General features: G+C 41.3%; 1 protein-coding gene across 1 annotated transcript in view; it reads right to left on the reverse strand.

Annotated features, from left to right (window-relative positions):
* Nucleotides 1–16,202, reverse strand: part of EFNB2 (ephrin B2) — a 46,847-nt gene that overhangs the window by 20,809 nt on the left and 9,836 nt on the right. The gene's annotated exons all lie outside the window — the stretch shown is intronic.

A 16,202-nucleotide genomic window follows, 5' to 3' on the forward strand; every position in this document is an offset into this window, starting at 1 on the left:
CATCAATTTGAGGGAACAGTGGATGCAGTAATACTTTGTCGTCTTGTTATTTTCCATTTGCTGTTGATGTTAATTAACAGACAAGTTTCATCAAGAATGTTTCAAATTACTTATCATTAATTAGTCAGTCACTGATCAAACAATGGGTTTTTTATTACACCAAACAAAAGAAATGTCTTACAAACCCATAAAAGACAACCAGAAATAATTAGTTGTAGTATCGATTCAGCTGTGAAGTTGAGAGTCCTCCACCTGCAGGGGCAATCGCTTCAATCCTTGCTCTACAAACCTTTCCTTCCCCCTTGGGATGTATTTGCTCCAATTAATTCGTAGAAGCAAATCTTTAGAACGAAGACCACTGATCCAATATCCCCCTAATGCTTACAACTAAAAGCTTCGCCCCCACCCCCGACCCCTTTTTCCCTTTCTTGCTAGCCAGGCTACTGAAAGATCTTTCTTAATGGGGAGTTTCTCTGGGAAAGTGAAAGAAGAGCTACCTAATGAACATCCCTCTACAGTGAACACTAACAACACAGTCAGAAACCCGGCTCCTCCGTCAGCAGCCAAGCCTGCAGGCTTATTAAAATAAGAAAGCCAGAGAAGGCAGCGCTGCACTGGAATCCCTCCTATCCAACTACTCAACCAGAGAAGCCCACTGGCCATGCTCAATAACCAAAAACCAAACCCGGAGCCCTCGAGTTGATTCCCACTCAAAGCGACCCTACAGGGCAGAGTAGAACTGCCCCAGAGTTTCCAAGCAGCGCCTGGTGGATTCGAACGCCCAACTTTTGGTTAGCAGGTGAACTCTTTACCACTATGCCATCAGTTTCCCCATGATAAATTTAAAAAAAGCCAAACCCCTTGCTGTTGAGTTGATTCTGATTCATAGTGACCCTACAGGACAGAGTAAAACTGCCCCATAGTGTTTCCAAGGAGCACCTGGTGGATTTGAACTGCTGATCTTCTAGTTAGCAGCTGTAGTACTTAACCACTATACCACCAGCGTTTCCTTAATCTCTACCCGTTGCCGTTGAGTCGATTCTGACTCATAGCAACCCTACAGGACAGAATAGAACTGCCCCACAGAGTTTCCAAGGAGCGCCTGGTGGATCTGAACTGCCATCTCTTTGGTTAGCAGCTGTAGCACTTAACCACTCTGCCACCAGGGTTTCCCCATGATGAACACTGGGTCATAATTCACTAATAGAGATGAAGAAAGGATGATGGGACACCCCCAATTCCAATCCATACTGAGGGAATAGCTTGTGATTTACGCTAATGAATGGTATTAACTTTCTGAAAAGTACAATAAGTTGATCATAAAACAGCACAGAACATATGCTGTTCTATCTATCATAGATTCGTATTTTTAAAAGATACTCTGTATGGCAGGAAAAAGGCATGTTGCACACAGGGGCATGTCCTTCCCTCTTGGAAATGTGCTATTTTATCACCATAAACGGACGGCTCGAGTCCCCTTTTCTTCACTGAGATCTTTTAGCAAGGACACATTATATTCACCGCCCCCCCCCCAAAAAAAAAAATGAATGAGAAAATCTAACAAAATCTTTCTGTGAAGCAGAACTCAAAGTGAGATTTTTTTGTAACAATGATGAAGTTACAACAGCCATGTGTTGTGTGAACCCTTGAAGAATTCTCTAGAACTATGATAACCAGGTACTCAGTAACAGCCTCTCTGTGACCTTTTGTCCATTTCTACAGTTTTCTTGAGAGGTGCTTCTAAAATTCAACCCCAGTGAACTGACAGGCTTCCCTGGAGGACTGTGTTAGCCTCTGAATTCCAATGTGTCATCTCTGTGCACAGAACACACAGTACCCATCCACCCTGAGCTTCCTCCTTAACTCTAGTTTCTCAGGTGCCAAACTCAGTCAGAACTTTTTGTGGACGAGGCTTTTAAGTTCGTCTTTAAAAGCCTCAGTGACTGATGTGTAGCTGTGGTTGAGACCCGGCAGACGTATGGCAATCGGCACACACTAAGTACAGTGAGCATTCAATTGTTCACCTTTCCTGACGCATCCTTTTCCTCCTGTCTTATCCCCTGACCTTTTTAGGAAATCTTCCCTGCCTACAAGAACCAGAGGCCCATTCTTGCCTGGGGTTTCCCACCCCACTCGTCCTCCCAGCCATTTTCTATCTCTAAATCTGCCCCTTCAGTGGCTGGCACAGCATAAACACGGCATAAGTATTAGCTATTATTAGAAAGATTCCTAAATCATGACTGGAGTCTGTAGCTTGTACCTACCTCCTATCAAAGGACTGATCTTCGGTTAATTTTTACCATATGCCTGGGTGCTTGCCCAGGCAACTGACACCAGGATCCTCGGTAAGCCAGATGCACCCATTTTCTTGTCCAGTCATTCAATTCTTTTAAGGAAATTCATCATCCTCCCCCACCTCCCACACATGCTCCTTTACTCTGTCAATTCTCTGTGCATCTTAGAAATCTCCCACTTCACACCCGATGTTCTCAAGATTGGCTCACCAAGCTTTTCCTTCATCCAAAATGCTCCTGAGATCCTGTTTCCTTTATGAAGTTTTTTTTTTTTTTCCTGCTTAACTAAGGACTCACTGGAGATTCCTCCCCACCCATGTAAGGAACTCCTCAAGACTCTCTCCACTCACCAGATTTGAGTGACATCTTTTGCCAGCGCTGATGGGGTAAGGTCAAGACATACGACATGTGGGCCGCTTTGGCCTCAAAGACTTCCACGTTTTTGGAATGTATATCCAGAAGACACAAATCACAAAATTTCGTGAGTCTTTAACTCATTTTGCAAACAAAACAGACCTGGATGTCAAGTTTTTATTCAATGCATGCAATCTGAATTTGATCCACATTATTTGTTAAAACGTCTGTAAATGTCAGTGACGGGGGAGTGATGGGATGGGATGGCTTATCAAATGAAAGAGAAGGGAAGAATATCAAATAACAATAAACATAAAGTAAATCCCGACAAAACCCACTATTCCTAATGCTTCTAAATGTGTCTATTCACTTTTCAGAATTATACTGTGATAAGTAAGGCAAAAATGTGATCCTTTGACCAGAAAAAGTCATTGTTTAGACAATTTGTTACAAAATTATTGTTAAATTATCTAAATCAATGCAAAAGGAAAAGACCCACTATCTGAGTGCTTCAGAGATCGATGTTTTGTTTGTTTGTAAATATTTTAAGATGGGCAGCACACCAATTGGTGAGATAATGGTTTTCAGCAGACAAAGTGTAGGGATGAGCTGAGAGCTCACATCACAGGTCTCCTGGATACGGTACCACTGACAACAACAAAACCCAAACCCGTTGCCACTGAGTTGTTTCCGATTTGACGGCAACCCCATGTATTACAGAGCAGAACTGCTCCATAGGGTTTTCTTGGCTGTAATCTTTACAGAAGCAGATTGCCAGGCCTTTCTTCCACACTACGACTGCATACAGTCTTAGTGAATTACTCTGAAGTATAGCCACTGAAGCCCCTCTGCCTTCCGAGAGTCCTTACAGTTTCTAAGGCAACATGGAGGCAAATTAGAGTAATAACAATACAACAGCCACAGCAACCTATTTTGTGCCAGACACTCTGAGTGACAGGAAAGTACACAGCCACCACTGCTGATGATGAGGAATTTACAGTCTAGTTCCTCAAGGGCAGGGCGGTACCATGTCTATCTGATTCAATCCTGAATGCCCAGGTGGCCAACATATAGTAGATGCTCAATAAATACTGTATTAGTTGGAAAAAAATACGAACGAATACATGGAAGCTAAGATACGCACAAACAAATGTAAGTCGGATTAAGCGCCACAACTATACGCAGATCACGCGCACAACAGGAACTCGGAAGATGGAATCATTCCGAGTGGGACAGGGGAGCTAGGAGAGCAGAGAGAGGGTTTACAGAAGGTGTCATCTCAGGTGCAATGGTGCTTCTGATTCTTTCTCTCTGGAAGGATTTAGGAGTTATCTGCAATCTTCTACATTCCTCCCTATGTAAAATGCAAGGCAATGAACAATTTCCAGGACGACTACCTAATAAAAACACTGCTGCTTTTTGAGCCTTTACTCTTTGCTAAGTACAGTTCAAAGCACCTTACCACATTATCTTTATTTAACCGCTACACAAATACATAAGACACAAAACAGATGAAGACCCATCGGTGCCAAATGTGAGAAACGATAGGAAAAGCCTCCTTTCTCTGCACACTTTACAGTTCTCACTGCATCTCATTAAAGCATAAAACTACTTTTTTAAAATGCATTTTTTCCCTAAATTGAGCTTTTTCGTAGATAAGCCAGAAAGTTAAAGAAGCTGGAGAGAAAAGCAATAACCACGCAGTCTCAGGAGTGTCTCCTGGAGAGCCACAGGGAACTGAGTGCCATGCCAAGCCCACAATTAAACAAAAGCAAAAACAAAACCCATTGCTGTTGAGTTGATTGTGACTCATAACGACCCTACAGGACAGGGTAGAACTGCCCCAGCGGGTTTCCAAGGAGCAGCTGGTGGTTTTGAACTGCCAAACTCTCAGTTAGCAGCTGTAGCTCTTAACCACTACACCACCATGATTCCCACAGCTGTGCCTAAAGCAGGAAGCCTCCTTCCAGGGTAGCTGACCGAGACCACAGCTCATCAAGGCTGGCACCTGGCGTCCATACCTGGCCCTGGGAGGCCAAGCACCAAAAGATAAGGATGAAACAAGCCGATTAAATGGAATTTTCGTTTTAAACGCAATATTTAAAAGATGGACACCAGAAAATTTTGTTTATTTAGAATAGCAGAATGTACATGAAAATAAAATGGTGCACATTTCTTAATCATACCACTTTTTAATGGAAGACCAGGAGCCCCAAATGTTATAATCAAGTCAATAAACATTAGACATATTTTTGAAGCTAAGTCATTTATATTTGGATTGTTATTTCAAGGCTTATTAGAAACATTAGTAAATCCGATTACACAGCACATTTATGCCCTATGTATTTTGTAATATTCAATAATTCACTTATTCTATGTTGACTTTGGAAGTGTTAAAAAAACGTGTAATTACAGTAGTGATGACTGGCTAATTTTATATTACTAAACTGTCTGTGTTGTCGTTAGCTGCCGTCAAGCATGACAACCCCATGTGTTACAGAGTAGAACTGCTCCACCGGGCTTTTCTTGGCTGTAATCTTTATGGAAGCAGATCACCAGGCCTTTCTTCCACAGTGCTGCTGAGTGGTTTGGAACTGCTAACCTTCAGGTTAGCAGCCAATCACCAACCACTTGCCCCACCCAGACTCCCTGACTATCCATAACTAAAAAAAAAAACCCCCCAAAAAATTGCTGACTCACGGTGACCCTGTAGGACAGGGGAGAACTGCCCCACAGGGTTTCCAAGGCTGTAATCTTTAGGAAAGCAGAGTGCCACATCTTTCTTCCATGGCACAGTTGGTGGGTTCAAATCACCAACCTTTTGGTTGGCAGCTGAGCACTTTAACCACTGTGTCACTAGGGGTCCTGTTGACTATCCATAAACCCAAAAACCAACCCACTGCCATCAAGTCAATTCCAACTCATAGTGACCCTACAGGACAGAGCAGAACCACCTCACAGGGTTTCCGAGATTCCAACCTTTGATCCTTCACTTAGCAGCCGAGCTCTTAACCACTACGCCACCAGGGCTCCATAGTGGATGTCAAATATAGATTTTTTTTTCCTGTGTTAAGATAACGATATTCATCTCGTAACCAAAAACAACACAGTGGAAAACCCACAAAGAGTAACAACCACACAGGAGTGAGGTCACTCTTGTTAAACTTCACCCAAACAAAAAGTGGTTAGAGGAGCCACTCAATCAAGTCTACAGACTTTTAATCCAAAATGAAAAACAAAAGATCAGCAGTGAGTCACGTCCTATCCAGAAGACGGAACACAGGCAGGCCGGTTCCCGCTCTGTGAACAGGCTACCAGAGCCGTCCCTCGGCTGTCTCCTGGGATGTGGGGTCTGTGTCTCCCTCCCTCCCCATCAGCAGAGCCTCGGGCTCATGGAGCGGGGGCAGAGGACTGCCTCCTGGGCAATGGCGCTGTGGCCTCGTGCACCCTCACTGCAGGGTCTCCCCAGGAACCCCGGGAGGATGCCCCAAGAGTGGGCCGTGCTGAACAGAAAGAGGCAACTCCTATGGTTTTCCCCAATGAATCATCATTCCAAAACAAGACAATACATATCATGACCTTAAATCAGATATTGAGACAATAAAACCTGAAATAAAATGGAAATCCTAAAATAGATTCACGTTAACATGCCGGAAGGGATTTGATACTAGAATCTAACTTAAGCTTTGAAATACCTAGAACTTAACCCAAGTTTTTAAAACGTATTCCCCAAACTCGACTCTTATACTTTCATAATGAACATGTTGTATAAATTTAATGATCTAAATTAGACATTAATATTTAATAATCTAAATTAAACGTTAGCAATCTCAGACATTTTAACTTCCTATTCATAATTGTAGAAACTTTTCTTAGTCATTGTATGACACTCTATTCTTTAATGTTAACCAAACAGAACATACCAGAATTAATGAAGACTACAGTAGAAAGTTTTAATCCAAACCGTGAAAGCACGCTTGTTTAAAACACCAACGTAAATATGTTTAAAGCATGACCCAGCCATTCAGGGCTCAGGGATCACCACATGTAATTTTCCTTCTTGTTAAACTTCACCCAAACAAAAAGCGGTTAGAGGAGCCATTTAATGAAGTCTACTGATTTTCAAGCTAAAATAAAAAATAAAAAAAGATCAACAGGGATTCACTTCCTATAGAGGAGACAGTCCCTATGGGTCGGAATCAACTCGACGGCAACGGGCTTGGTTTCTTGGGGTTATATAGGAGACAGTGATGTCTCTGTGATGTCAAGCCTGGATTTTTCTGTCGAGCAGTACTGCATTACCAGGTCTCGTGGGGTGCCTGGGAAATCAGATGGAGGCAGTGGTTGCCAGCTCTGTTTCTGAATCTCACCCGATGTAACAGGATGATTCATGGGAAGCCAGTTTGTAGATGCTTGGGAGGGCTGTGCAATGGAACCAAAGCTGCACTCCCCTCCCCAACCCCCTTTTCTCCCCTACCCACTCCTGCATTTCTCCGCGACCATAACACAGGCCCTGGTGGTGCAGTGGTTAAGAGCTCAGCTGCTAACAAAAAGGATGGCAGTTTGAATCCACCAGCTGCTCCTTGGAAATCCTATGGGGGCCGTTCTACTCTGTCCTACAGGGTCGCTATGATTCTCAATCGACTCAACAGCAAACGGGTTGCATTTGGTTTTGGTTTTATAACACATGCACCTCAGTACCAATATCCAATGACGTCTTCCATTTTTGTTCCAGGGTGGCCAAATACATAGTAGGTTAACCTTGGAGAAAACTCAAATCACTGAGTGCAGTGATGTAGCAAAGTCATGTAGCTGGTGCCGATGTACATGAAAAATTGAAGAAAGGGAGGCAATACAAGCAGATAAGTGACTGAAGAATATGTCAGTATTACCATAAGCAAAGGTGAAGCAGTATGTTAGTAACCAAATGCAAAAATATCAAGCTGATACAGAATAAAAGCAATCAGAAAAAAAAAAAAAAGATATACAAAAGAATGACCTATTTTTATGCTCTAGTGTCCAAACAAATAATAGGGTTAGACAAATACAAAATCTACCCAGAGGTGCCTTGAATGAAAGGTCTGGTGATCTACTTCCAAAAAAATCAGCCATTGAAAATCCTATGGAGAACAGTTCTACTCACTCCATGGCAACTGGCTGATTGGTAACATGTAACAGGACCAGTAGAAATCACCCCATAAATGCTAGTGCATACGCAAACTGAGAAAGTAATGGGGCGGGTGTGTGTGGAGGGGCGGGAAGCTACTCTTTTATGCTCTTCTATCTCTGGAGTAAGCTGCCAAGCAAAATAAAGTTCATAGGGGAATATACATTACTTTTCCATGGAGAATTATTTTTTTTTCATTTCAAAGTTATATCATTAGGCTACATGATTCTTATAAGTAAACTGCTGATTTCAGTTGAGAAACATACACATATGTAAAATACGTGATATGCTATTTGGCTTATTTTGCTGAGTACACGGAAGCCAACATACACAGGTGGTCACATTCAGTGTCTTCACCTGAGACAGCTATTGACTCCTGGGTGGTGGGTTTGGGGTGATTTTTAGCTTTCTCTGTTTTCCACAGTTCTCTGCAATTAATGTTCAATGCTTTGGTGATCATATTGGAACATTATTTTTTAAAGCACAGTTTCAAAAACAAATTATACCATTTTCTTGAACTATCTTTCATAATCCTTATTTAAAGAATAAGCACTTAAATATTTAAGACCTGCAAACTATTTTTAACTTTTTGATGCAATTCTTTAGAAAGCAATGAACTAAAATAATTATAGTCTGAATTATGGCCTATTTAATAAATCGATTCCTGAGTTCACAAAAGCTGTTGTAATATGTTGTCGTGTACCATCGAGTTGATTCCAACTCCTAGCAACCCCAAAGAACAGAGGAGAACTGTCCCATGGGGTTTCCAAGGCTGAATGTAGCCTTTAAGGAAGCAGGCTGCCACATCTTTCTCCCTCGGAGAGGCTGGTGGGTTCAAACGTTCTGGTTAGTAGCCTGGCGCTTGACCACTATACCACCAGGCTCCTTTGTGGTGATACACAGCTTGTTTATACAAATAAATTAAAAGCATGGGATACAATTTATGCTTAATCATTAAACTACACAAATCTGTGAGTTAGCTAACAATTCCAGGAATCTGAATCCCAGCTTTAGGAACAGGTTTATTCCAGCACAGCTGGCAAACTGCTGTTGTTCTGTACTGTCGAGTCGATTCTGACCCATAAAGACCCTAGAGTTGGCAAACTAAGAATCATGTAATAGGTTTATCCCCAAGCCAATGCTCTGTATTAAATAATTTTGAGTTTACCATTTTTTGGAAAACAGGCACTTTTTCCATAAAGTGCTTTTATCTTTATTTTAATTAAATATCAAAGGCTGCAGTGCAGGAGAGAAGCCAGTTTGTAAATTGGTTTGTCTGAAATTCTGAACGAGAAAAGCACTCTGTAGGTTTGCTGTAATTGGTTGGTTTTTCTAGCCACCTCCTGACAAATGATGCATGCTGCTCTGGACAAAGCCCAAACCCTTGACCCCTAACTCCACGGTGCTCTTCTGGTCTTCAGCTAGGAACCCCGAGCACCAACGTTTACATGGAGACAGATAGGCGAACATTAACACAGAATATCAAGCATTATATATGTTCAAACAGATGCCCGACTCCTTTCAGAAATGTTCTGTATACTTGGGAATATAAATGCTACTGAAGAATGATTTAAATTCACGATGATGCCAGTTTGATGGCACATTTCATAAACAGGCAGCGTATTTAGTCTTGCATTGCTTCCATTAAATGCTAGATTGCTGTTACAGCTTAATAATATTCTCTAAATGTCCTAAACAGAAAGAGTTTTGTTATAAAATGAATACATAAAAGCAGGACCCAAGACTCAGGCAGTATCTACCATAGGAAACACTTGGGGAAAAAAATTTTTTTTTTCCTTTTTTTGTGGATAGCCCTTTACTGCCCCCTTTTGCACTTGAACATCAGAACAAGTTTCTACACGTGCTTATTCTGAAACCAGAGAGCCAGTGGGGCGTAGTGACAGGGTATTAGGTTTATACAGAATCAGGTTACCAGATACCGCTGCTTAGAGTAACAAGTACTTACCTTCAAATTTCCAGCAAGTGCACCACCATCTTTCTCTTAACTCTAACCCTCCAAGAAGCCAGGAAGTAATGGGAGGCTGTCATTCAAACGTGTATGTGTGTTGGAACAACGGCCTCTTTTCACAGGTGCCCCTTAATTCACACTTTTCTAAAAAACAAATACCTGCAACACGAACCTGATTTATTCAAGGAAAAGAAAAGGGGCAGAAAAGCAGGCTATACAATTTGGGCCCATTAAAGTGTTATAAATCCCAGAGCTAAGAGTGGGGCGGGAGGAGGTGTGCATTTCAAACTTCACACCAATGACCGGCAAAATCTTTTCAAGAAAAGGAAAAATGAGAAGCCCAGAGATTCAAGTGTACCGTGAGCCTATGGCCCACAAACCAGTTTAGCAACTCTTCAAAGGGAGGTCTGACAGCATATGTGCCTCTGCATCTTCGGGCTAGGCACACATTCGGAAAAAGTAATAAGACTACAGTCCAAAGCAAAGTTTTATTTACAAAATTCTAATCTGCAGTGACAGAGCTAGCAGGCCCAGTTCTCAGCCCAACGACATCAACTTCCATTTGACAAAGTCTGCGTGTGCTGTTGTATACACTTTTATTTAAACTTAATCCATTTCCCTCTGTCATTCTACAATTACTGGATGAGTCAAAATAGTATAATATTTCACAGCCTACACTGCTGTACCATGGAATGAAAACTGACTCCTTTTGATGTTAATCTTTTTTATTTTCGGTACAATGCTCCCAACACTGGTGGCTAAAGTAAATTTTATTTTAAAACTCTCAGACATAATTTTCTCATAATTTAAATATTTTTCAGGAAAATAACACAAGTTTTTTTTTTAAATTTTTATCTGTATCATGGTTTTCACTGTAATAAAAACCTCTGTGTCACAGAAGGGAAGCACATATAAACAGCTGAAGTTGAAAAAATGTATCTTCTACTTGTATATTAATCATCTGTAAGTCAAAGTTAAAATTAAGTGTGTGATGAGCAGGTAAGGGGGGGCAGGGAAGCTAGATTAATAGAAATAGAACAATCAGAACGGAAATAATGAGAATGCTGACATACTGTGCAAAATGTAACCAATGTCACTGAACAATATGTATAAAACCTGTTGCCATCAAGTCGATTCTGACTCATGGCGACCCAACAGGACAGAGCAGAACTGCCACACAGGGTTTCCAAGGAGTGGCTGGTGGATTCAGACCTAATTTGCTATGTAAACTTTCACCAAAAATACAATAAAATAATAATAAATTGTGTGATGTGCAAATATCATTGTTGGGTCTTCTTTTCACAAGTTAGCAGAGACTAGTTATCTCTGCCATGAAATTAAAAAAAAAAAATCAACCACTTACTTTAAAACAAAAAACTGAGGTTTTTTTTAAGTAACTGAAGTAAGCACCCTCGCTCTCAAAACATATCATTCCATGGGTTTCACAACCACGCAAGGCGAAACTGGAGGATGTGAACATGAAGGCTGGGATGCTCTGGTGGGTGTGCAGTGAGGAAGCAAAACGGGGGGTGACCTCATTAATGCCCAACTCTGTCATGTGCTGGCTCTGCCTCGCCAGCTCCATTACTGACACAGATATTTCACAACCTTTGCAGACGAGGTGAGTCTGCAACCTTCTTTCCCCACTCTAATGTGTCTGTACCTGTACAGTCTTGTTCCAAGCCATGCTTTTAGCAAGAGTCTATAAAGGAAGGTGGAACTCCTGTTATTTATAGGTGAGACACCCCTCCCACCCCCACCCCAAAAAAAAGGCTTTTGTATAGAAAGAAATGCAAAGGGCATTTCCAGCAGGTTATCTGTTGGTTTAGGCGTAAGTGTTCCAACCCATTTGCTCATTTATCTGAGTGAGAAAATTACAGAAATGAGAGGCATACGTATAATCATACTGAGAATGGCTTGGCATTTAAAAAACTCAAAGAAATGGACTCTCAATATATCTTAGTCCACAGCAACAGGATAGTCTAGAATTTAGGTGTATGCATATTTTATACCAGTCCTCCCTCTTTGCCTACTTTTTTTTTTTTAATTCCCAAGAATTTTGCCGATTTAGATGAAATAATGTCACCCATGTTTTATTTAAATGGAAATAGCTCCCCTCTGGGAGGGAAAACAGCACCGTGAGAGAACGCACTCAGGGAATCCCATGCCTGTTCTTCGAGCTTAAGTCTGAATCCCAGGACAGACAGTCTGTCTTACTTGACTGCAGGATCCCTAGCCCCTACTCAAACGCCTTGCATAAAGTGGGTGCTCACTGGGTGTGTGCGTAATTAAAGAAGGAAGAGAGTAAACCAAGCACAAGAAGAGATAAAATTCTTTTAGTTTTCTCTTGATATGAGAAGAAATTCTCCTTGCTGTCAAGCATAACATGCCCAGCAACATAATTTACGAGGATGTTTGCAGCAGCTTTACAACCAGTCAAAAGGCTGCTCTAGAGAGGAGGAACACAGTCTCCTAGACACTTTCTTCCTGGGCTCCAGAGAAGGGGGCAGGATAGGTCTGCTGTGGGCATAGGACAGAGGAGACATTCTCCCACACCTTTCAGAGGCTCTGTGGCAACCTACAGAGTCGGGGAAGAGAAGAGGGAAGGGAAATACAGCAGGCTACAGAACAGCCAGGTCTGCACTGACAACACTGAAAAAGATAAAGGAGTAATACCTGACTGGGTTATTGACTTCCCTACAGATAACGCCAAATCTGTGTATCTTTTTTTTTTTTCTTCTTTTTCTTTATGTGTATCTTTTAAAAGTGTGAACTGTGCTACCACGGTAACTGTGTGGACAATATATTTTTTTCCTGCTCAGTCACCATATGCAGCCTAGAATTACTGTGACTAGAAACCAAAGTCACATCAAAGGTTAAATACTATGAGGTTATGCAAACAGGCTGCTACTGAACCAAACTAGAGTTAACTGGACATGAAGAAGCTTAGTTTGTTGTGGGTCCCTGAGATGTAAAAGGAATCAAGATGAGGCTGTTGGAGTCCTTGGTTTATAGGTAAGCAGATGATTAGCACCGGTGAAAATACTAACGCAAGATCACATCACTCTGAAGTCAAGAGATGGCAATATATGAAGAGAGCAGACCCACCAGGATTCACTGCATAGCTTCCTTAAACAAACCACTCCAAACCTGCAGAACATCAAAAGCCAGATGGGCTGTACTGAATGAATCCACAGGCAAAAAGCCAGAATCCCAGTTTGCTGTAGAAATAGGCCTGGACTTGATTTGAGTCTTCTCAGCTCTGACAAGCTGGAAGCTGGCACAGACCCCAAAATCCAAAATAAAATGGCATTTAATTGTGACTAGACTCTAAAAAAGATGTCATACTATATCTCCTTGGCTTCATATGCACTCAGCGTCTAACCAAATGGAACTCTCCTCGAGAACCTAACCTGTTTTTCTCCCACCAAGAAATCAAATTTTTTTTTAAAAAAAGGAAAATGTTAATAGTCGAAGAAATACTACTCAGTAAATGCATTAATATTACATGCTGCAATAATTAATTAACTTTAAGTGGGCTAATTATTATCCTGTTTTCATTGGGCACACCCTGTTACGTAGCAAAGATTCAAAGGATCCACGTAGAACTGGATATCTATCAGAGGAAAGATGATAAAATCAAAATGGACAACTGAAGAATCACAACTGAAGCCTTTTTTAATCCACCTTATACACATCCGTGGTGGCATAGTGGTTAAGAGCTATGGCTGCTAACCAAAACGTGGGTAGTTCAAGTCCACCAGGAGCTTCTTGGAAACCGAATGGGGCAGTTCTACTCTGTCCTGTAGGGTTGCTGTGAGTGGGAACCAACTCGACAACAACAGGTTTGGTTTGGTTTGTATATGTATTGCCTTGAACAAGCACACAGTTTAGTTACAGGATAACCACTCCATACAACAGCGTAAGAAGGACAAGCAGAGCAGTTCAGAGGAGCAAGTCTACAAGCAGAACACGACCAACAACAACCCTTTGCCATCAAGTAGATTCCGACTCATAGCGACCCTACAGGACAGCATAGAGCTGCCTCATAGGGTTTCCAAGGCTGTAAATATTTAGGGAAGCAGATTGCCACATCCTTCCCCCATGGAACACCTGGTGGGTTCAAAGCGCTGATCTTTTGGTTAGCAGCTGAGGGCTTTAACCACGAAGCCACCAGGGCTCCTAGAACCAGAATCAAAAACGCACACTGCCATCGAGTCAATTCCAACTCATAGCGACCCTACAGGACAGAGTAGAACTGCCCCATAGGGCTTCCAAGGAGCACCTGGTGGATTTGAACTGCTGACCGTTAGGTTAGCAGCCGTAGCTCTTAACCACTACGCCACCAGAGTTTCCACAGAACCAGAATACCTGGGTTTAAATTCAGGATGTACCACTTACTAGCTCTGTGACCTTGAGCAAGTTAATTAACCAATCTGTGCCTCAGTTTCCCCCACTGGTATTATGGAGATAATGAAAGTACCTTGTTTATCTGGTTATTATAAAGATTTAATGAGTCAGTATTTGTAGAGCATTTAGAATAGCTGGCACGTAGTTAGTGCTATATACAACTACAACTGGCCCTCGGTATCTGAGACACGAAAACCCGCAGACGTTCATGCCCCTTTATATAAAATGGTGTAGTATTTGCATTTAAGCTACACACATCCTCCTGTATACTTTAAATCATCTCTAGATTACTTACAGGCGCCCTGGTGTTACAGTGGTTAAAGCGTTTTTGCCTGCTAACCAGAAGGTCGGCAGTTGGAACCCAACAGCAGCAACATGGGAGAAACATGTGGCAGTCTGCTTCTGTAAAGATTATACCAAACCAAACCCGTTGCCACTGAGCTGGTTCCGACTCATAGCCACCCTACAGGACAGAGCAGAACTGCCCCATACGGTTCCAAGGAGCGGCTGGTGGATTCAAACTGCTGACCTTTTGGTTAGCAGCCAAGCGCTTAACCCCTGTACCACCAGGGCCTTGTAAACCCTATGGGGCAGTTCCACTCTGTCCTATAGGGTCACTATGAGTCCAATTTGACTTGATGGCAGTGGCGGATAGGTTACTTATAACACCTGATACAATGTAAGTACTATGTAAATAAAATAGTTGTTATACTGTATTGTTTAGGTAATAACGACAATCAAAAATGTCTGTTTTCTTCCTCCCCAAATATTTTTGATTTGCAGTCGGTTGAATCCGTGGATGCAGAACATGAAGATGTGAAGGGCTGACGGTATTGTTAAATAATGTCCATCAGTTTGGTAGGTATCTAAATAAGAAATATAATATTAATGTAAAAAATTCTATATTGTCCATCTCTACAGGCTGAATTCCTGTATTCATTCAACAGTCCCACCTCCTATCGTACCGTGGACTCGAATATACAAAGTGGATCTGACATAGCCCCTACTCTCAGTCCATATTTGAATGAGGGCATTCAGGAATGTAAGTATTTTAATGGAAACAGCAAGGGTATGAAAGCAAAGGAGACAGTACTCAATTTGCCAATAAAAGGGAAATAATAATAATAAGGTAGATTATAGAGCAGATAAGGCTTCCATCAAATCTTAAAGAATAAGTATGTTTAGCAGGTAAACAAGATGAAATATAACATCAAAGAGTTTAAAAGGTGAAAGTGTTCTGTTACAACCTTTATTGACAGAGAATTTTCACTTATTCTGTATTTGTATGTGGAAGGCAAATAGAACCCTAGCCAGACACACAGTGGATCTTCAACTAATCTTTATTAATAATGGCTGACATTTATTGGGTCGTTGTGCTAATAAATGTTAGCTGTTATTAATAGCTGAGCTAAGCTCTTTAAATATATTTAATCTTGGCCACAATTTTATTATTATTTTATTTAGCACTGCTACATTATTGTCCCCATTTTAGAGATGGGACAACTGAAAGACACAGAGGATACCAACTGCCAAGTTACATAGCTAATAAATGGTTAATCTGGGACGGAGTGCACACGAATTCAAAGCATGTGCTTTTAATTACACTAAAATAGCACTTGCCCCGTTACACTGAATTGCCTTGCCCACCCATTAGTATCCTCATTTTGAAAATCAATACAAAAATCTCATGAGTCTGACTCATGGCAACCCTGTAAACCAAAAAACCAAACCCATTACCGTGGAGTAGATTTCAACTCACAGCATTAAGTCTCACATGTGAATTATTTCAGAAAGGTAGCTAAGATCAATAGGTTATCACAGGGATATTGCTCTTCAGATACCTGCTAGCTAAATCCCTACTGCCCCTAAGGCATTATAGTCAGATGTATGAAAGAATGTGGTATGTTTATAGATACACACTTTATAGACACACACTACCTTTAGCTGAAATATTAATACTTTGACTTGCTTACTCTTTTTTTTTTTTTAAGCTCAGATATCCACTGTG

This window comes from Trichechus manatus, unplaced genomic scaffold (genome assembly GCF_000243295.1).
Source record: "Trichechus manatus latirostris isolate Lorelei unplaced genomic scaffold, TriManLat1.0 scaffold00102, whole genome shotgun sequence".
In the NCBI taxonomy this organism is placed as follows: domain Eukaryota; kingdom Metazoa; phylum Chordata; class Mammalia; order Sirenia; family Trichechidae; genus Trichechus; species Trichechus manatus.